Source organism: Podarcis tiliguerta (assembly GCF_965153285.1).
Source record: "Podarcis tiliguerta genome assembly, chromosome: 10".
Classification (NCBI taxonomy): Eukaryota; Metazoa; Chordata; class Lepidosauria; order Squamata; family Lacertidae; genus Podarcis; species Podarcis tiliguerta.
The window spans coordinates 15452400-15474561 of NC_139543.1; positions in this window are offsets into that span (position 1 = coordinate 15452400).

The following is a 22162-nucleotide window of genomic DNA, read 5'->3' on the forward strand; positions in this document are numbered from 1 at the left end:
GATTTTTTGTGACCCCGGGGCTTAGGGATTTTTTCCAAAAAAAAATTTTCTGCCGGTTAAGTTGTTGAAGGCTGAGTTCTTGTCCTGTGATAAAAAGCCTTCTGTTTCGGCCTCCAAACCTCTCAGGGGAGCATTTGCAACCGTTTGGCACCATTTTTGAGTAAATTGGAGAATGTCAGACTTTTGATGAAATTGTGACCCCGGGGCTTAGGGATTTTTTCAAAAAAATCTTTTTCTGCCGGTTAAGTTGTCGAGGGATGATTTCTAGTCCTGTGATAAAAAGCCTTCTGTTTCGACCACCAAACCTCTCAGGGGAGCATTTGCAACCGTTTGGCACCATTTTTGAGTGAATTTCCAAAAGTCAGATTTTTGACGAAATTGTGACCCCGGGGCTTAGGGATTTTTTCAAAAAAATATTTTTCTGTCGGTTAAGTTGTTGAAGGCTGAGTTCTTTTCCCATGATAACAAGCCTTCTGTTTCGACCGCCAAAACTCTCAAGGGAGCATTTGCAACCGTTTGGCACCATTTTTGAGTGAATTTCCAAAAGTCAGATTTTTGACGAAATTGTGACCCCGGGGCTTAGGGATTTTTTCAAAAAAATCTTTTTCTGCCGGTTAAGTTGTCGAGGGATGATTTCTAGTCCTGTGATAAAAAGCCTTCTGTTTCGACCACCAAACCTCTCAGGGGAGCATTTGCAACCGTTTGGCACCATTTTTGAGTGAATTGCTGAAAGTCAGATTTTTGATGAAATTGTGACCCCGGGGCTTAGGGATTTTTTCAAAAAAATATTTTTCTGCCGGTTAAGTTGTTGAAGGCTGAGTTCTTTTCCCGTGATAAAAAGCCTTCTGTTTCGACCACCAAACGTCTCAGGGGAGCATTTGCAAGCGTTTGGCACCATTTTTGAGTGAATTGCCGAAAGTCAGATTTTTGATTTTTTGTGACCCCGGGGCTTAGGGATTTTTTCAAAAAAATATTTTTCTGCCGGTTAAGTTGTTGAAGGCTGAGTTCTTGTCCTGTGATAAACAGCCTTCTGTTTCGGCATCCAAACCTCTCAGGGACCTTTTTCAACCGTTTGGCGCCATTTTTGAGTAAATTGGAGAACGTCAGACTTTTGATGAAATTGTGACCCCGGGGCTTAGGGATTTTTTCAAAAAAATATTTTTCTGCCGGTTAAGTTGTCGAGGGATGATTTCTAGTCCTGTAATAAAAAGCCTTCTGTTTCGACCACCAAACCTCTCAGGGGAGCATTTGCAACCGTTTGGAACCATTTTTGATTGAATTTCCAAAAGTCAGATTTTTGACGAAATTGTGACCCCGGGGCTTAGGGATTTTTTCAAAAAAATATTTTTCTTTCGGTTAAGTTGTTGAAGGCTGAGTTCTTTTCCCATGATAACAAGCCTTCCGTTTCGACCGCCAAACCTCTCAGGGGAGCATTTGCAACCGTTTGGCACCATTTTTGAGTGAATTGCTGAAAGTCAGATTTTTGATGAAATTGTGACCCCGGGGCTTAGGGATTTTTTCAAAAAAATATTTTTTTGCCGGTTAAGTTATCGAGGGCTGATTTCTTGTCCTGTGATAAAAAGCCTTCTGTTTCGACCGCCAAACCTCTCAGGGGAGCATTTGCAACCGTTTGGCACCATTTTTGAGTGAATTGCCGAAAGTCAGATTTTTGATGTTATTGTGACCCCGGGGCTTAGGGATTTTTTCAAAAAAATATTTTTCTGCCGGTTAAGTTGTTGAAGGCTGAGTTGTTTTCCCATGATAAAAAGCCTTCTGTTTCGACCACCAAACGTCTCAGGGGAGCATTTCCAAGCGTTTGGCACCATTTTTGAGTGAATTGCCGAAAGTCAGATTTTTGATTTTTTGTGACCCCGGGGCTTAGGGATTTTTTCAAAAAAATATTTTTCTGCCGGTTAAGTTGTTGAAGGCTGAGTTCTTGTCCTGTGATAAAAAGCCTTCTGTTTCGACCGCCAAACCTCTCAGGGGAGCATTTGCAACCGTTTGGCACCATTTTTGAGTAAATTGGAGAATGTCAGACTTTTGATGAAATTGTGACCCCGGGGCTTAGGGATTTTTTCAAAAAAATATTTTTCTGCCGGTTAAGTTGTTGAAGGCTGAGTTCTTGTCCTGTGATAAAAAGCCTTCTTTTCGGCCTCCAAACCTCTCAGGGGAGCATTTGCAACCGTTTGGTACCATTTTTGAGTGAATTGCCGAAAGTCAGATTTTTGATGAAATTGTGACCCCGGGGCTTAGGGATTTTTTCAAAAAAATATTTTTCTGCCGGTTAAGTTGTTGAAGGCTGAGTTCTTTTCCCATGATAACAAGCCTTCTGTTTCGACCGCCAAACCTCTCAGGGGAGCATTTGCAACCGTTTGGCACCATTTTTGAGTGAATTTCCAAAAGTCAGATTTTTGACGAAATTGTGACCCCGGGGCTTAGGGATTTTTTCAAAAAAATATTTTTCTGTCGGTTAAGTTGTTGAAGGCTGAGTTCTTTTCCCTTGATAACAAGCCTTCTGTTTCGACCACCAAACGTCTCAGGGGAGCATTTGCAAGCGTTTGGCACCATTTTTGAGTGAAATGCCGAAAGTCAGATTTTTGATGAAATTGTGACCCCGGGGCTTAGGGATTCTTTCAAAAAAATATTTTTCTGCCGGTTAAGTTGTCGAGGGATGAGTTCTTGTCCTGTGATAAAAAGCCTTCTGTTTCGGCCTCCAAACCTCTCAGGGGAGCATTTGCAACCGTTTGGCACCATTTTTGAGTAAATTGGAGAATGTCAGACTTTTGATGAAATTGTGACCCCGGGGCTTAGGGATTTTTTCAAAAAAATCTTTTTCTGCCGGTTAAGTTGTCGAGGGATGATTTCTAGTCCTGTGATAAAAAGCCTTCTGTTTCGACCACCAAACCTCTCAGGGGAGCATTTGCAACCGTTTGGCACCATTTTTGAGTGAATTTCCAAAAGTCAGATTTTTGACGAAATTGTGACCCCGGGGCTTAGGGATTTTTTCAAAAAAATATTTTTCTGTCGGTTAAGTTGTTGAAGGCTGAGTTCTTTTCCCTTGATAACAAGCCTTCTGTTTCGACCACCAAACGTCTCAGGGGAGCATTTGCAAGCGTTTGGCACCATTTTTGAGTGAAATGCCGAAAGTCAGATTTTTGATGAAATTGTGACCCCGGGACTTAGGGATTTTTTCAAAAAAATATTTTTCTGCCAGTTAAGTTGTCGAGGGCTGAGTTCTTGTCCTGTGATAAAAAGCCTTCTGTTTCGGCCTCCAAACCTCTCAGGGGAGCATTTGCAACCGTTTGGCACCATTTTTGAGTAAATTGGAGAATGTCAGACTTTTGATGAAATTGTGACCCCGGGGCTTAGGGATTTTTTCAAAAAAATCTTTTTCTGCCGGTTAAGTTGTCGAGGGATGATTTCTAGTCCTGTGATAAAAAGCCTTCTGTTTCGACCACCAAACCTCTCAGGGGAGCATTTGCAACCCTTTGGCACCATTTTTGAGTGAATTTCCAAAAGTCAGATTTTTGACGAAATTGTGACCCCGGGGCTTAGGGATTTTTTCAAAAAAATATTTTTCTGTCGGTTAAGTTGTTGAAGGCTGAGTTCTTTTCCCATGATAACAAGCCTTCTGTTTCGACCGCCAAAACTCTCAGGGGAGCATTTGCAACCGTTTGGCACCATTTTTGAGTGAATTTCCAAAAGTCAGATTTTTGACGAAATTGTGACCCCGGGGTTTAGGGATTTTTTCAAAAAAATCTTTTTCTGTCGGTTAAGTTGTCGAGGGATGATTTCTAGTCCTGTGATAAAAAGCCTTCTGTTTCGACCACCAAACCTCTCAGGGGAGCATTTGCAACCGTTTGGCACCATTTTTGAGTGAATTTCCAAAAGTCAGATTTTTGACGAAATTGTGACCCCGGGGCTTAGGGATTTTTTCAAACAAATATTTTTCTGCCGGTTAAGTTGTTGAAGGCTGAGTTCTTTTCCTGTGATAAAAAGCCTTCTGTTTCGACCACCAAACGTCTCAGGGGAGCATTTGCAAGCGTTTGGCACCATTTTTGAGTGAATTGCCGAAAGTCAGATTTTTGATTTTTTGTGACCCCGGGGCTTAGGGATTTTTTCAAAAAAATATTTTTCTGCCGGTTAAGTTGTTGAAGGCTGAGTTCTTGTCCTGTGATGAACAGCCTTCTGTTTCGGCATCCAAACCTCTCAGGGACCTTTTTCAACCGTTTGGCGCCATTTTTGAGTAAATTGGAGAACGTCAGACTTTTGATGAAATTGTGACCCCGGGGCTTAGGGATTTTTTCAAAAAAATATTTTTCTGCCGGTTAAGTTGTTGAAAGCTGAGTTCTTTTCCCATGATAAAAAGCCCTCTGTTTCGACCGCCAAACCTCTCAGGGGAGCATTTGCAACCGTTTGGCACCATTTTTGAGTGAATTGGAGAACGTCAGACTTTTGATGAAATTGTGACCCCGGGGCTTTAGGGATTTTTTCAAAAAAATATTTTTCTGCCGGTTAAGTTGTTGAAGGCTGAGTTCTTGTCCTGTGATGAACAGCCTTCTGTTTCGGCATCCAAACCTCTCAGGGACCTTTTTCAACCGTTTGGCGCCATTTTTGAGTAAATTGGAGAACGTCAGACTTTTGATGAAATTGTGACCCCGGGGCTTAGGGATTTTTTCAAAAAAATATTTTTCTGCCGGTTAAGTTGTTGAAAGCTGAGTTCTTTTCCCATGATAAAAAGCCCTCTGTTTCGACCGCCAAACCTCTCAGGGGAGCATTTGCAACCGTTTGGCACCATTTTTGAGTGAATTGGAGAACGTCAGACTTTTGATGAAATTGTGACCCCGGGGCTTTAGGGATTTTTTCAAAAAAATATTTTTCTGCCGGTTAAGTTGTTGAAGGCTGAGTTCTTGTCCTGTGATGAACAGCCTTCTGTTTCGGCATCCAAACCTCTCAGGGACCTTTTTCAACCGTTTGGCGCCATTTTTGAGTAAATTGGAGAACGTCAGACTTTTGATGAAATTGTGACCCCGGGGCTTAGGGATTTTTTCAAAAAAATATTTTTCTGCCGGTTAAGTTGTTGAAAGCTGAGTTCTTTTCCCATGATAAAAAGCCCTCTGTTTCGACCGCCAAACCTCTCAGGGGAGCATTTGCAACCGTTTGGCACCATTTTTGAGTGAATTGGAGAACGTCAGACTTTTGATGAAATTGTGACCCCGGGGCTTTAGGGATTTTTTCAAAAAAATATTTTTCTGCCGGTTAAGTTGTTGAAGGCTGAGTTCTTGTCCTGTGATGAACAGCCTTCTGTTTCGGCATCCAAACCTCTCAGGGACCTTTTTCAACCGTTTGGCGCCATTTTTGAGTAAATTGGAGAACGTCAGACTTTTGATGAAATTGTGACCCCGGGGCTTAGGGATTTTTTCAAAAAAATATTTTTCTGCCGGTTAAGTTGTTGAAAGCTGAGTTCTTTTCCCATGATAAAAAGCCCTCTGTTTCGACCGCCAAACCTCTCAGGGGAGCATTTGCAACCGTTTGGCACCATTTTTGAGTGAATTGGAGAACGTCAGACTTTTGATGAAATTGTGACCCCGGGGCTTTAGGGATTTTTTCAAAAAAATCTTTTTCTGCCGGTTAAGTTGTCGAGGGCTGATTTCTTGTCCTGTGATAAAAAGCCTTCTGTTTCGACCGCCAAACCTCTCAGGGGAGCATTTTCAACCGTTTGGCACCATTTTTGAGTGAATTGCTGAAAGTCAGATTTTTGATGAAATTGTGACCCCGGGGCTTAGGGATTTTTTCAAAAAAATATTTTTCTGCCGGTTCAGTTGTCGAGGGCTGATTTCTTGTCCTCTGATAAAAAGCCTTCTGTTTCGACCGCCAAACCTCTCAGGGGAGCATTTGCAACCGTTTGGCACCATTTTTGAGTGAATTGCCGAAAGTCAGATTTTTGATGTTATTGTGACCCCGGGGCTTAGGGATTTTTTCAAAAAAATCTTTTTCTGCCGGTTCAGTTGTCGAGGGCTGATTTCTTGTCCTCTGATAAAAAGCCTTCTGTTTCGACCGCCAAACCACTCAGGGGAGCATTTGCAACCGTTTGGCACCATTTTTGAGTGAATTGCCGAAAGTCAGATTTTTGATGAAATTGTGACCCCGGGGCTTAGGGATTTTTTCAAAAAAATATTTTTCTGCCGGTTAAGTTGTCGAGGGCTGATTTCTTGTCCTGTGATAAAAAGCCTTCTGTTTCGACCGCCAAACCTCTCAGGGGAGCATTTGCAACCGTTTGGCACCATTTTTGAGTGAATTGCCGAAAGTCAGATTTTTGATGAAATTGTGACCCCGGGGCTTAGGGATTTTTTCAAAAAAATATTTTTCTGCCGGTTAAGTTGTTGAAGGGTGAGTTCCTTTCCCATGATAAAAAGCCTTCTGTTTCGACCGCCAAACCTCTCAGGGAAGCATTTGCAACCGTTTGGCACCATTTTTGAGTGAATTGCCGAAAGTCACACTTTTGATGAAATTGTGACCCCGGGGCTTAGGGATTTTTTCAAAAAAATATTTTTCTGCCGGTTAAGTTGTTGAAAGCTGAGTTCTTTTCCCATTATAAAAAGCCCTCTGTTTCGACCGCCAAACTTCTCAGGGGAGCATTTGCAACCGTTTGGCACCATTTTTGAGTGAATTGGAGAACGTCAGACTTTTGAGGAAATTGTGACCCCGGGGCTTTAGGGATTTTTTCAAAAAAATCTTTTTCTGCCGGTTAAGTTGTCGAGGGCTGATTTCTTGTCCTGTGATAAAAAGCCTTCTGTTTCGACCGCCAAACCTCTCAGGGGAGCATTTGCAACCGTTTGGCACCATTTTTGAGTGAATTGCTGAAAGTCAGATTTTTGATGAAATTGTGACCCCGGGGCTTAGGGATTTTTTCAAAAAAATCTTTTTCTGCCGGTTCAGTTGTCGAGGGCTGATTTCTTGTCCTCTGATAAAAAGCCTTCTGTTTCGACCGCCAAACCTCTCAGGGGAGCATTTGCAACCGTTTGGCACCATTTTTGAGTGAATTGCCGAAAGTCAGATTTTTGATGAAATTGTGACCCCGGGGCTTAGGGATTTTTTCAAAAAAATCTTTTTCTGCCGGTTAAGTTGTCGAGGGCTGATTTCTTGTCCTGTGATAAAAAGCCTTCTGTTTCGACCGCCAAACCTCTCAGGGGAGCATTTGCAACCGTTTGGCACCATTTTTGAGTGAATGCCAAAAGTCAGATTTTTGATGTTATTGTGACCCCGGGGCTTAGGGATTTTTTCAAAAAAATCTTTTTCTGCCGGTTAAGTTGTCGAGGGCTGAGTTCTTGTCCTGTGATAAAAAGCCTTCTGTTTCGACCGCCAAACCTCTCAGGGGAGCATTTGCAACCGTTTGGCACCATTTTTGAGTGAATTGCCGAAAGTCAGATTTTTGATGAAATTGTGACTCCGGGGCTTAGGGATTTTTTCAAAAAAATATTTTTCTGCCGGTTAAGTTGTTGAAGGGTGAGTTCCTTTCCCATGATAAAAAGCCTTCTGTTTCGACCGCCAAACCTCTCAGGGGAGCATTTGCAACCGTATGGCACCATTTTTGAGTGAATTGCCGAAAGGCAGATTTTTGATGTTATTGTGACCCCGGGGCTTAGGGATTTTTTCAAAAAAATCTTTTTCTGCCGGTTAAGTTGTTGAAAGCTGAGTTCTTTTCCCATGATAAAAAGCCCTCTGTTTCGACCGCCAAACCTCTCAGGGGAGCATTTGCAACCGTTTGGCACCATTTTTGAGTGAATTGGAGAACGTCAGACTTTTGAGGAAATTTTGACCCCGGGGCTTTAGGGATTTTTTCAAAAAAATCTTTTTCTGCCGGTTAAGTTGTCGAGGGCTGATTTCTTGTCCTGTGATAAAAAGCCTTCTGTTTCGACCGCCAAACCTCTCAGGGGAGCATTTGCAACCGTTTGGCACCATTTTTGAGTGAATTGCTGAAAGTCAGATTTTTGATGAAATTGTGACCCCGGGGCTTAGGGATTTTTTCAAAAAAATCTTTTTCTGCAGGTTCAGTTGTCGAGGGCTGATTTCTTGTCCTCTGATAAAAAGCCTTCTGTTTCGACCGCCAAACCTCTCAGGGGAGCATTTGCAACCGTTTGGCACTATTTTTGAGTGAATTGCCGAAAGTCAGATTTTTGATGAAATTGTGACCCCGGGGCTTAGGGATTTTTTCATAAAAATCTTTTTCTGCCGGTTAAGTTGTCGAGGGCTGATTTCTTGTCCTGTGATAAAAAGCCTTCTGTTTCGACCGCCAAACCTCTCAGGGGAGCATTTGCAACCGTTTGGCACCATTTTTGAGTGAATTGCCGAAAGTCAGATTTTTGATGAAATTGTGACCCTGGGGCTTAGGGATTTTTTCAAAAAAATATTTTTCTGCCGGTTAAGTTGTTGAAAGCTGAGTTCTTTTCCCATGATAAAAAGCCCTCTGTTTCGACCGCCAAACTTCTCAGGGGAGCATTTGCAACCGTTTGGCACCATTTTTGAGTGAATTGGAGAACGTCAGACTTTTGAGGAAATTGTGACCCCGGGGCTTTAGGGATTTTTTCAAAAAAATCTTTTTCTGCCGGTTAAGTTGTCGAGGGCTGATTTCTTGTCCTGTGATAAAAAGCCTTCTGTTTCGACCGCCAAACCTCTCAGGGGAGCATTTGCAACCGTATGGCACCATTTTTGAGTGAATTGCCGAAAGACAGATTTTTGATGTTATTGTGACCCAGGGGCTTAGGGATGTTTTCAAAAAAATATTTTTCTGCCGGTTAAGTTGTCGAGGGCTGATTTCTTGTCCTGTGATAAAAAGCCTTCTGTTTCAACCGCCAAATCTCTCAGGGGAGCATTTGCAACCGTTTGGCACCATTTTTGAGTGAATTTCCAAAAGTCAGACTTTTGATGAATTTGTGACCCCGGGGCTTAGGGATTTTTTCAAAAAAATATTTTTCTGCCGGTTAAGTTGTTGAAGGCTGAGTTCTTGTCCTGTGATAAAAAGCCTTCTTTTCGGCCTCCAAACCTCTCAGGGGAGCATTTGCAACCGTTTGGCACCATTTTTGAGTGAATTGCCGAAAGTCAGATTTTTGATGAAATTGTGACCCCGGGGCTTAGGGATTTTTTCAAAAAAATATTTTTCTGCCGGTTAAGTTGTTGAAGGCTGAGTTCTTTTCCCATGATAACAAGCCTTCTGTTTCGACCGCCAAACCTCTCAGGGGAGCATTTGCAACCGTTTGGCACCATTTTTGAGTGAATTTCCAAAAGTCAGATTTTTGACGAAATTGTGACCCCGGGGCTTAGGGATTTTTTCAAAAAAATATTTTTCTGTCGGTTAAGTTGTTGAAGGCTGAGTTCTTTTCCCATGATAACAAGCCTTCTGTTTCGACCGCCAAACCTCTCAGGGGAGCATTTGCAACCGTTTGGCACCATTTTTGAGTGAATTTCCAAAAGTCAGATTTTTGACGAAATTGTGACCCCGGGGCTTGGGGATTTTTTCAAAAAAATCTTTTTCTGCCGGTTAAGTTGTCGAGGGATGATTTCTAGTCCTGTGATAAAAAGCCTTCTGTTTCGACCACCAAACCTCTCAGGGGAGCATTTGCAACCGTTTGGCACCATTTTTGAGTGAATTTCCAAAAGTCAGATTTTTGACGAAATTGTGACCCCGGGGCTTAGGGATTTTTTCAAAAAAATATTTTTCTGTCGGTTAAGTTGTTGAAGGCTGAGTTCTTTTCCCTTGATAACAAGCCTTCTGTTTCGACCACCAAACGTCTCAGGGGAGCATTTGCAAGCGTTTGGCACCATTTTTGAGTGAAATGCCGAAAGTCAGATTTTTGATGAAATTGTGACCCCGGGGCTTAGGGATTTTTTCAAAAAAATATTTTTCTGCCGGTTAAGTTGTCGAGGGCTGAGTTCTTGTCCTGTGATAAAAAGCCTTCTGTTTCGGCCTCCAAACCTCTCAGGGGAGCATTTGCAACCGTTTGGCACCATTTTTGAGTAAATTGGAGAATGTCAGACTTTTGATGAAATTGTGACCCCGGGGCTTAGGGATTTTTTCAAAAAAATCTTTTTCTGCCGGTTAAGTTGTCGAGGGATGATTTCTAGTCCTGTGATAAAAAGCCTTCTGTTTCGACCACCAAACCTCTCAGGGGAGCATTTGCAACCGTTTGGCACCATTTTTGAGTGAATTTCCAAAAGTCAGATTTTTGACGAAATTGTGACCCCGGGGCTTAGGGATTTTTTCAAAAAAATATTTTTCTGTCGGTTAAGTTGTTGAAGGCTGAGTTCTTTTCCCATGATAACAAGCCTTCTGTTTCGACCGCCAAAACTCTCAGGGGAGCATTTGCAACCGTTTGGCACCATTTTTGAGTGAATTTCCAAAAGTCAGATTTTTGACGAAATTGTGACCCCGGGGCTTAGGGATTTTTTCAAAAAAATCTTTTTCTGTCGGTTAAGTTGTCGAGGGATGATTTCTAGTCCTGTGATAAAAAGCCTTCTGTTTCGACCACCAAACCTCTCAGGGGAGCATTTGCAACCGTTTGGCAGCATTTTTGAGTGAATTTCCAAAAGTCAGATTTTTGACGAAATTGTGACCCCGGGGCTTAGGGATTTTTTCAAAAAAATATTTTTCTGCCGGTTAAGTTGTTGAAGGCTGAGTTCTTTTCCTGTGATAAAAAGCCTTCTGTTTCGACCACCAAACGTCTCAGGGGAGCATTTGCAAGCGTTTGGCACCATTTTTGAGTGAATTGCCGAAAGTCAGATTTTTGATTTTTTGTGACCCCGGGGCTTAGGGATTTTTTCAAAAAAATATTTTTCTGCCGGTTAAGTTGTTGAAGGCTGAGTTCTTGTCCTGTGATGAACAGCCTTCTGTTTCGGCATCCAAACCTCTCAGGTACCTTTTTCAACCGTTTGGCGCCATTTTTGAGTAAATTGGAGAACGTCAGACTTTTGATGAAATTGTGACCCCGGGGCTTAGGGATTTTTTCAAAAAAATATTTTTCTGCCGGTTAAGTTGTTGAAAGCTGAGTTCTTTTCCCATGATAAAAAGCCCTCTGTTTCGACCGCCAAACCTCTCAGGGGAGCATTTGCAACCGTTTTGCACCATTTTTGAGTGAATTGGAGAACGTCAGACTTTTGATGAAATTGTGACCCCGGGGCTTTAGGGATTTTTTCAAAAAAATCTTTTTCTGCCGGTTAAGTTGTCGAGGGCTGATTTCTTGCCCTGTGATAAAAAGCCTTCTGTTTCGACCGCCAAACCTCTCAGGGGAGCATTTTCAACCGTTTGGCACCATTTTTGAGTGAATTGCTGAAAGTCAGATTTTTGATGAAATTGTGACCCCGGGGCTTAGGGATTTTTTCAAAAAAATATTTTTTTGCCGGTTCAGTTGTCGAGGGCTGATTTCTTGTCCTCTGATAAAAAGCCTTCTGTTTCGACCGCCAAACCTCTCAGGGGAGCATTTGCAACCGTTTGGCACCATTTTTGAGTGAATTGCCGAAAGTCAGATTTTTGATGTTATTGTGACCCCGGGGCTTAGGGATTTTTTCAAAAAAATATTTTTCTGCCGGTTAAGTTGTTGAAGGCTGAGTTCTTTTCCCATGATAAAAAGCCTTCTGTTTCGACCGCCAAACCTCTCAGGGGAGCATTTGCAACCGTTTGGCACCATTTTTGAGTGAATTGCCGAAAGTCACACTTTTGATGAAATTGTGACCCCGGGGCTTAGGGATTTTTTCAAAAAAATCTTTTTCTGCCGGTTAAGTTGTTGAAAGCTGAGTTCTTTTCCCATGATAAAAAGCCCTCTGTTTCGACCGCCAAACCTCTCAGGGGAGCATTTGCAACCGTTTGGCACCATTTTTGAGTGAATTGGAGAACGTCAGATTTTTGATGAAATTGTGACCCCGGGGCTTAGGGATTTTTTCAAAAAAATCTTTTTCTGCCGGTTCAGTTGTCGAGGGCTGATTTCTTGTCCTCTGATAAAAAGCCTTCTGTTTCGACCGCCAAACCTCTCAGGGGAGCATTTGCAACCGTTTGGCACCATTTTTGAGTGAATTGCCGAAAGTCAGATTTTTGATGAAATTGTGACCCCGGGGCTTAGGGATTTTTTCAAAAAAATCTTTTTCTGCCGGTTAAGTTGTTGAGGGCTGATTTCTTGTCCTGTGATAAAAAGCCTTCTGTTTCGACCGCCAAACCTCTCAGGGGAGCATTTGCAACCGTTTGGCACCATTTTTGAGTGAATTGCCAAAAGTCAGATTTTTGATGTTATTGTGACCCCGGGGCTTAGGGATTTTTTCAAAAAAATCTTTTTCTGCCGGTTAAGTTGTCGAGGGCTGATTTCTTGTCCTGTGATAAAAAGCCTTCTGTTTCGACCGCCAAACCTCTCAGGGGAGCATTTGCAACCGTTTGGCACCATTTTTGAGTGAATTGCCGAAAGTCAGATTTTTGATGAAATTGTGACCCCGGGGCTTAGGGATTTTTTCAAAAAAATATTTTTCTGCCGGTTAAGTTGTTGAAGGGTGAGTTCCTTTCCCATGATAAAAAGCCTTCTGTTTCGACCGCCAAACCTCTCAGGGAAGCATTTGCAACCGTTTGGCACCATTTTTGAGTGAATTGCCGAAAGTCACACTTTTGATGAAATTGTGACCCCGGGGCTTAGGGATTTTTTCAAAAAAATATTTTTCTGCCGGTTAAGTTGTTGAAAGCTGAGTTCTTTTCCCATGATAAAAAGCCCTCTGTTTCGACCGCCAAACCTCTCAGGGGAGCATTTGCAACCGTTTGGCACCATTTTTGAGTGAATTGGAGAACGTCAGACTTTTGAGGAAATTGTGACCCCGGGGCTTTAGGGATTTTTTCAAAAAAATCTTTTTCTGCCGGTTAAGTTGTCGAGGGATGATTTCTAGTCCTGTGATAGAAAGCCTTCTGTTTCGACCACCAAACCTCTCAGGGGAGCATTTGCAACCGTTTGGCACCATTTCTGAGAGAATTTCCAAAAGTCAGATTTTTGACGAAATTGTGACCCCGGGGCTTAGGGATTTTTTCAAAAAAATATTTTTCTGTCGGTTAAGTTGTTGAAGGCTGAGTCCTTTTCCCATGATAAAAAGCCTTCTGTTTCGACCACCAAACCTCTCAGGGGAGCATTTGCAACCATTTGGCACCATTTTTGAGTGAATTGCCGAAAGTCAGATTTTTGATGAAATTGTGACCCCGGGGCTTAGGGATTTTTTCAAAAAAATATTTTTCTGCCGGTTAAGTTGTTGAAGGCTGAGTTCTTTTCCCGTGATAAAAAGCCTTCTGTTTCGACCACCAAACGTCTCAGGGGAGCATTTGCAAGCGTTTGGCACCATTTTTGAGTGAATTGCCGAAAGGCAGATTTTTGATGAAATTGTGACCCCGGGGCTTAGGGATTTTTTCAAAAAAATATTTTTCTGCCGGTTAAGTTGTCGAGGGCTGATTTCTTGTCCTGTGATAAAAAGCCTTCTGTTTCGACCGCCAAACCTCTCAGGGGAGCATTTGCAACCGTTTGGCACCATTTTTGAGTGAATTGCCGAAAGTCAGATTTTTGATGAAATAGTGACCCCGGGGCTTAGGGATTTTTTCAAAAAAATATTTTTCTGCCGCTTAAGTTGTTGAAGGCTGAGTTCTTTTCCCATGATAAAAAGCCTTCTGTTTCGACCACCAAACGTCTCAGGGGAGCATTTGCAAGCGTTTGGCACCATTTTTGAGTGAATTGCCGAAAGTCAGATTTTTGATTTTTTGTGACCCCGGGGCTTAGGGATTTTTTCAAAAAAAATTTTTTCTGCCGGTTAAGTTGTTGAAGGCTGAGTTCTTGTCCTGTGATAAAAAGCCTTCTGTTTCGGCCTCCAAACCTCTCAGGGGAGCATTTGCAACCGTTTGGCACCATTTTTGAGTAAATTGGAGAATGTCAGACTTTTGATGAAATTGTGACCCCGGGGCTTAGGGATTTTTTCAAAAAAATCTTTTTCTGCCGGTTAAGTTGTCGAGGGATGATTTCTAGTCCTGTGATAAAAAGCCTTCTGTTTCGACCACCAAACCTCTCAGGGGAGCATTTGCAACCGTTTGGCACCATTTTTGAGTGAATTTCCAAAAGTCAGATTTTTGACGAAATTGTGACCCCGGGGCTTAGGGATTTTTTGAAAAAAATATTTTTCTGTCGGTTAAGTTGTTGAAGGCTGAGTCCTTTTGCCATGATAACAAGCCTTCTGTTTCGACCGCCAAAACTCTCAAGGGAGCATTTGCAACCGTTTGGCACCATTTTTGAGTGAATTTCCAAAAGTCAGATTTTTGACGAAATTGTGACCCCGGGGCTTAGGGATTTTTTCAAAAAAATCTTTTTCTGCCGGTTAAGTTGTCGAGGGATGATTTCTAGTCCTGTGATAAAAAGCCTTCTGTTTCGACCACCAAACCTCTCAGGGGAGCATTTGCAACCGTTTGGAACCATTTTTGATTGAATTTCCAAAAGTCAGATTTTTGACGAAATTGTGACCCCGGGGCTTAGGGATTTTTTCAAAAAAATATTTTTCTTTCGGTTAAGTTGTTGAAGGCTGAGTTCTTTTCCCATGATAACAAGCCTTCCGTTTCGACCGCCAAACCTCTCAGGGGAGCATTTGCAACCGTTTGGCACCATTTTTGAGTGAATTGCTGAAAGTCAGATTTTTGATGAAATTGTGACCCCGGGGCTTAGGGATTTTTTCAAAAAAATATTTTTTTGCCGGTTAAGTTATCGAGGGCTGATTTCTTGTCCTGTGATAAAAAGCCTTCTGTTTCGACCGCCAAACCTCTCAGGGGAGCATTTGCAACCGTTTGGCACCATTTTTGAGTGATTTTCCAAAAGTCAGATTTTTGACGAAATTGTGACCCCGGGGCTTAGGGATTTTTTGAAAAAAATATTTTTCTGTCGGTTAAGTTGTTGAAGGCTGAGTCCTTTTGCCATGATAACAAGCCTTCTGTTTCGACCGCCAAAACTCTCAAGGGAGCATTTGCAACCGTTTGGCACCATTTTTGAGTGAATTTCCAAAAGTCAGATTTTTGACGAAATTGTGACCCCGGGGCTTAGGGATTTTTTCAAAAAAATCTTTTTCTGCCGGTTAAGTTGTCGAGGGATGATTTCTAGTCCTGTGATAAAAAGCCTTCTGTTTCGACCACCAAACCTCTCAGGGGAGCATTTGCAAAAGTTTGGAACCATTTTTGATTGAATTTCCAAAAGTCAGATTTTTGACGAAATTGTGACCCCGGGGCTTAGGGATTTTTTCAAAAAAATATTTTTCTTTCGCTTAAGTTGTTGAAGGCTGAGTTCTTTTCCCATGATAACAAGCCTTCCGTTTCGACCGCCAAACCTCTCAGGGGAGCATTTGCAACCGTTTGGCACCATTTTTGAGTGAATTGCTGAAAGTCAGATTTTTGATGAAATTGTGACCCCGGGGCTTAGGGATTTTTTCAAAAAAATATTTTTTTGCCGGTTAAGTTATCGAGGGCTGATTTCTTGTCCTGTGATAAAAAGCCTTCTGTTTCGACCGCCAAACCTCTCAGGGGAGCATTTGCAACCGTTTGGCACCATTTTTGAGTGAATTGCCGAAAGTCAGATTTTTGATGTTATTGTGACCCCGGGGCTTAGGGATTTTTTCAAAAAAATATTTTTCTGCCGGTTAAGTTGTTGAAGGCTGAGTTCTTTTCCCATGATAAAAAGCCTTCTGTTTCGACCACCAAACGTCTCAGGGGAGCATTTGCAAGCGTTTGGCACCATTTTTGAGTGAATTGCCGAAAGTCAGATTTTTGATTTTTTGTGACCCCGGGGCTTAGGGATTTTTTCAAAAAAATATTTTTCTGCCGGTTAAGTTGTTGAAGGCTGAGTTCTTGTCCTGTGATAAAAAGCCTTCTGTTTCGACCACCAAACGTCTCAGGGGAGCATTTGCAAGCGTTTGGCACCATTTTTGAGTGAATTGCCGAAAGTCAGATTTTTGATTTTTTGTGACCCCGGGGCTTAGGGATTTTTTCAAAAAAATATTTTTCTGCCGGTTAAGTTGTTGAAGGCTGAGTTCTTGTCCTGTGATAAACAGCCTTCTGTTTCGGCATCCAAACCTCTCAGGGACCTTTTTCAACCGTTTGGCGCCATTTTTGAGTAAATTGGAGAACGTCAGACTTTTGATGAAATTGTGACCCCGGGGCTTAGGGATTTTTTCAAAAAAATATTTTTCTGCCGGTTAAGTTGTCGAGGGATGATTTCTAGTCCTGTGATAAAAAGCCTTCTGTTTCGACCACCAAACCTCTCAGGGGAGCATTTGCAACCGTTTGGAACCATTTTTGATTGAATTTCCAAAAGTCAGATTTTTGACGAAATTGTGACCCCGGGGCTTAGGGATTTTTTCAAAAAAATATTTTTCTTTCGGTTAAGTTGTTGAAGGCTGAGTTCTTTTCCCATGATAACAAGCCTTCCGTTTCGACCGCCAAACCTCTCAGGGGAGCATTTGCAACCGTTTGGCTCCATTTTTGAGTGAATTGCTGAAAGTCAGATTTTTGATGAAATTGTGACCCCGGGGCTTAGGGATTTTTTCAAAAAAATATTTTTTTGCCGGTTAAGTTATCGAGGGCTGATTTCTTGTCCCGTGATAAAAAGCCTTCTGTTTCGACCGCCAAACCTCTCAGGGGATCATTTGCAACCATTTGGCACCATTTTTGAGTGAATTGCCGAAAGTCAGATTTTTGATGTTATTGTGACCCCGGGGCTTAGGGATTTTTTCAAAAAAATATTTTTCTGCCGGTTAAGTTGTTGAAGGCTGAGTTCTTTTCCCATGATAAAAAGCCTTCTGTTTCGACCACCAAACGTCTCAGGGGAGCATTTGCAAGCGTTTGGCACCATTTTTGAGTGAATTGCCGAAAGTCAGATTTTTGATTTTTTGTGACCCCGGGGCTTAGGGATTTTTTCAAAAAAATATTTTTCTGCCGGTTAAGTTGTTGAAGGCTGAGTTCTTGTCCTGTGATAAAAAGCCTTCTGTTTCGACCACCAAACGTCTCAGGGGAGCATTTGCAAGCGTTTGGCACCATTTTTGAGTGAATTGCCGAAAGTCAGATTTTTGATTTTTTGTGACCCCGGGGCTTAGGGATTTTTTCAAAAAAATATTTTTCTGTCGGTTAAGTTGTTGAAGGCTGAGTTCTTGTCCTGTGATAAACAGCCTTCTGTTTCGGCATCCAAACCTCTCAGGGACCTTTTTCAACCGTTTGGCGCCATTTTTGAGTAAATTGGAGAACGTCAGACTTTTGATGTTATTGTGACCCAGGGGCTTAGGGATTTTTTCAAAAAAATATTTTTCTGCCGGTTAAGTTGTCGAGGGATGATTTCTAGTCCTGTGATAAAAAGCCTTCTGTTTCGACCACCAAACCTCTCAGGGGAGCATTTGCAACCGTTTGGAACCATTTTTGATTGAATTTCCAAAAGTCAGATTTTTGACGAAATTGTGACCCCGGGGCTTAGGGATTTTTTCAAAAAAATCTTTTTCTGCCGGTTAAGTTGTCGAGGGCTGATTTCTTGTCCTGTGATAAAAAGCCTTCTGTTTCGACCACCAAACCTCTCAGGGGAGCATTTGCAACCGTTTGGAACCATTTTTGATTGAATTTCCAAAAGTCAGATTTTTGACGAAATTGTGACCCCGGGGCTTAGGGATTTTTTCAAAAAAATATTTTTCTTTCGGTTAAGTTGTTGAAGGCTGAGTTCTTTTCCCATGATAACAAGCCTTCCGTTTCGACCGCCAAACCTCTCAGGGGAGCATTTGCAACCGTTTGGCTCCATTTTTGAGTGAATTGCTGAAAGTGAGATTTTTGATGAAATTGTGACCCCGGGGCTTAGGGATTTTTTCAAAAAAATATTTTTTTGCCGGTTAAGTTATCGAGGGCTGATTTCTTGTCCCGTGATAAAAAGCCTTCTGTTTCGACCGCCAAACCTCTCAGGGGATCATTTGCAACCATTTGGCACCATTTTTGAGTGAATTGCCGAAAGTCAGATTTTTGATGTTATTGTGACCCCGGGGCTTAGGGATTTTTTCAAAAAAATATTTTTCTGCCGGTTAAGTTGTTGAAGGCTGAGTTCTTTTCCCATGATAAAAAGCCTTCTGTTTCGACCACCAAACGTCTCAGGGGAGCATTTGCAAGCGTTTGGCACCATTTTTGAGTGAATTGCCGAAAGTCAGATTTTTGATTTTTTGTGACCCCGGGGCTTAGGGATTTTTTCAAAAAAATATTTTTCTGCCGGTTAAGTTGTTGAAGGCTGAGTTCTTGTCCTGTGATAAAAAGCCTTCTGTTTCGACCACCAAACGTCTCAGGGGAGCATTTGCAAGCGTTTGGCACCATTTTTGAGTGAATTGCCGAAAGTCAGATTTTTGATTTTTTGTGACCCAGGGGCTTAGGGATTTTTTCAAAAAAATATTTTTCTGTCGGTTAAGTTGTTGAAGGCTGAGTTCTTGTCCTGTGATAAACAGCCTTCTGTTTCGGCATCCAAACCTCTCAGGGACCTTTTTCAACCGTTTGGCGCCATTTTTGAGTAAATTGGAGAACGTCAGACTTTTGATGTTATTGTGACCCAGGGGCTTAGGGATTTTTTCAAAAAAATATTTTTCTGCCGGTTAAGTTGTCGAGGGATGATTTCTAGTCCTGTGATAAAAAGCCTTCTGTTTCGACCACCAAACCTCTCAGGGGAGCATTTGCAACCGTTTGGAACCATTTTTGATTGAGTTTCCAAAAGTCAGATTTTTGACGAAATTGTGACCCCGGGGCTTAGGGATTTTTTCAAAAAAATATTTTTCTGCCGGTTAAGTTGTCGAGGGATGATTTCTAGTCCTGTGATAAAAAGCCTTCTGTTTCGACCACCAAACCTCTCAGGGGAGCATTTGCAACCGTTTGGAACCATTTTTGATTGAATTTCCAAAAGTCAGATTTTTGACGAAATTGTGACCCCGGGGCTTAGGGATTTTTTCAAAAAAATATTTTTCTTTCGGTTAAGTTGTTGAAGGCTGAGTTCTTTTCCCATGATAACAAGCCTTCCGTTTCGACCTCCAAACCTCTCAGGGGAGCATTTGCAACCGTTTGGCTCCATTTTTGAGTGAATTGCTGAAAGTCAGATTTTTGATGAAATTGTGACCCCGGGGCTTAGGGATTTTTTCAAAAAAATATTTTTTTGCCGGTTAAGTTATCGAGGGCTGATTTCTTGTCCCGTGATAAAAAGCCTTCTGTTTCGACCGCCAAACCTCTCAGGGGATCATTTGCAACCATTTGGCACCATTTTTGAGTGAATTGCCGAAAGTCAGATTTTTGATGTTATTGTGACCCCGGGGCTTAGGGATTTTTTCAAAAAAATATTTTTCTGCCGGTTAAGTTGTTGAAGGCTGAGTTCTTTTCCCATGATAAAAAGCCTTCTGTTTCGACCACCAAACGTCTCAGGGGAGCATTTGCAAGCGTTTGGCACCATTTTTGAGTGAATTGCCGAAAGTCAGATTTTTGATTTTTTGTGACCCCGGGGCTTAGGGATTTTTTCAAAAAAATATTTTTCTGCCGGTTAAGTTGTTGAAGGCTGAGTTCTTGTCCTCTGATAAAAAGCCTTCTGTTTCGACCGCCAAACCTCTCAGGGGAGCATTTGGAACCGTTTGGCACCATTTTTGAGTAAATTGGAGAATGTCAGACTTTTGATGAAATTGTGACCCCGGGGCTTAGGGATTTTTTCAAAAAAATATTTTTCTGCCGGTTAAGTTGTTGAAGGCTGAGTTCTTGTCCTGTGATAAAAAGCCTTCTGTTTCGGCCTCCAAACCTCCCAGGGGAGCATTTGCAACCGTTTGGCACCATTTTTGAGTGAATTGCCGAAAGTCAGATTTTTGATGAAATTGTGACCCCGGGGCTCAGGGATTTTTTCAAAAAAATATTTTTCTGTCGGTTAAGTTGTTGAAGGCTGAGTTCTTTTCCAATGATAACAAGCCTTCTGTTTCGACCGCCAAACCTCTCAGGGGAGCATTTGCAACCGTTTGGCACCATTTTTGAGTGAATTTCCAAAAGTCAGATTTTTGACGAAATTGTGACCCCGGGGCTTAGGGATTTTTTCAAAAAAATCTTTTTCTGCCGGTTAAGTTGTCGAGGGATGATTTCTAGTCCTGTGATAAAAAGCCTTCTGTTTCGACCACCAAACCTCTCAGGGGAGCATTTGCAACCGTTTGGCACCATTTTTGAGTGAATTTCCAAAAGTCAGATTTTTGACGAAATTGTGACCCCGGGGCTTAGGGATTTTTTCAAAAAAATATTTTTCTGTCGGTTAAGTTGTTGAAGGCTGAGTTCTTTTCCCATGATAACAAGCCTTCTGTTTCGACCGCCAAACCTCTCAGGGGAGCATTTGCAACCGTTTGGCACCATTTTTGAGTGAATTGCCGAAAGTCAGATTTTTGATGAAATTGTGACCCCGGGGCTTAGGGATTTTTTCAAAAAAATATTTTTCTGCCGGTTAAGTTGTTGAAGGCTGAGTTCTTTTCCCGTGATAAAAAGCCTTCTGTTTCGACCACCAAACGTCTCAGGGGAGCATTTGCAAGCGTTTGGCACCATTTTTGAGTGAAATGCCGAAAGTCAGATTTTTGATGAAATTGTGACCCCGGGGCTTAGGGATTTTTTCAAAAAAATATTTTTCTGCCGGTTAAGTTGTCGAGGGCTGAGTTCTTGTCCTGTGATAAAAAGCCTTCTGTTTCGACCGCCAAACCTCTCAGGGGAGCATTTGCAACCGTTTGGCACCATTTTTGAGTGAATTTCCAAAAGTCAGATTTTTGACGAAATTGTGACCCCGGGGCTTAGGGATTTTTTCAAAAAAATATTTTTCTGCCGGTTAAGTTGTTGAAGGCTGAGTTCTTTTCCTGTGATAAAAAGCCTTTTGTTTGGACCACCAAACGTCTCAGGGGAGCATTTGCAAGCGTTTGGCACCATTTTTGAGTGAATTGGAGAACGTCAGATTTTTGATGTTATTGTGACCCCGGAGCTTAGGGATTTTTTCAAAAAAATATTTTTCTGCCGGTTAAGTTGTCGAGGGCTGATTTCTTGTCCTGTGATAAAAAGCCTTCTGTTTCGGCCTCTAAACCTCTCAGGGGAGCATTTGCAACCGTTTGGCACCATTTTTGAGTGAATTGCCGAAAGTCACACTTTTGATGAAACTGTGACCCCGGGGCTTAGGGATTTTTTCAAAAAAATATTTTTCTGCCGGTTAAGTTGTTGAAGGCTGAGTTCTTTTCCCATGATAAAAAGCCTTTTGTTTGGACCACCAAACGTCTCAGGGGAGCATTTGCAAGCGTTTGGCACCATTTTTGAGTGAATTTCCAAAAGTCAGATTTTTGACGAAATTGTGACCCCGGGGCTTATGGATTTTTTCAAAAAAATATTTTTCTGTCGGTTAAGTTGTTGAAGGCTGAGTTCTTTTCCCATGATAACAAGCCTTCTGTTTCGACCGCCAAACCTCTCAGGGGAGCATTTGCAACCGTTTGGCACCATTTTTGAGTGAATTTCCAAAAGTCAGATTTTTGACGAAATTGTGACCCCGGGGCTTAGGGATTTTTTCAAAAAAATATTTTTCTGCCGGTTAAGTTGTTGAAGGCTGAGTTCTTTTCCCATGATAACAAGCCTTCTGTTTCGACCGCCAAACCTCTCAGGGGAGCATTTGCAACCGTTTGGCAACATTTTTGAGTGAATTGCCGAAAGTCAGATTTTTGACGAAATTGTGACCCCGGAGCTTTGGGATTTTTTCAAAAAAATCTTTTTCTGTCGGTTAAGTTGTCGAGGGATGATTTCTAGTCCTGTGATAAAAAGCCTTCTGTTTCGACCACCAAACCTCTCAGGGGAGCATTTGCAACCGTTTGGCACCATTTTTGAGTGAATTTCCAAAAGTCAGATTTTTGACGAAATTGTGACCCCGGGGCTTAGGGATTTTTTCAAAAAAATATTTTTCTGCCGGTTAAGTTGTTGAAGGCTGAGTTCTTTTCCTGTGATAAAAAGCCTTCTGTTTCGACCACCAAACGTCTCAGGGGAGCATTTGCAAGCGTTTGGCACCATTTTTGAGTGAATTGCCGAAAGTCAGATTTTTGATTTTTTGTGACCCCGGGGCTTAGGGATTTTTTCAAAAAAATA